Source organism: Chelonoidis abingdonii, chromosome 3, assembly GCF_003597395.2.
Source record: "Chelonoidis abingdonii isolate Lonesome George chromosome 3, CheloAbing_2.0, whole genome shotgun sequence".
Taxonomy (NCBI): Eukaryota; Metazoa; Chordata; order Testudines; family Testudinidae; genus Chelonoidis; species Chelonoidis abingdonii.
In genome coordinates, this window is record NC_133771.1 from 136,274,928 (window position 1) to 136,275,471 (window position 544).

The window sequence follows — 544 nt, forward strand, 5'->3', positions numbered from 1 at the left end:
CATGGTAGACTTGAGGTCAACACCTCAGGGACCCTTAGAAGAGCGGGCCGCTGAAATGCCAAAAGGGACAAATGAACATTATCAATCTGTTTCAAAACAAGGCCCAGATTACAGAAATGGGGGATAACCTGGATCATGCCCGTCGCGTTTCACAGAACCCAATAAGTGGAACAGATGGGCATTTCCCAAACCGCTACTACGTTGGGAAGCCTTATGACGCGCTAAGGTATATGACGACCAGGTTCAATCATTGACGAATCTGCACCTCCTCATGAAAACTGAGCAGTTCTTGGATGTGTTCCTGAGGACATAAACCACGGTACATCCAATGATGGAAAACCCAAACATCCTCACCGCAGGCGGGGAGCGATGTGAGCCAAATGAATGGAAGTGGCAAAAAGCAGAAAGCTCACTGTAAAGCGACAGGAAACGCTGAGGGCACACCGACCCACATAAACCCTGACAACTGAGGCACCCCCCCAACCCCACCTACAACCGCACAGGAAAGACACATACACCCTATCCTTCCACCTACATCCTTCCA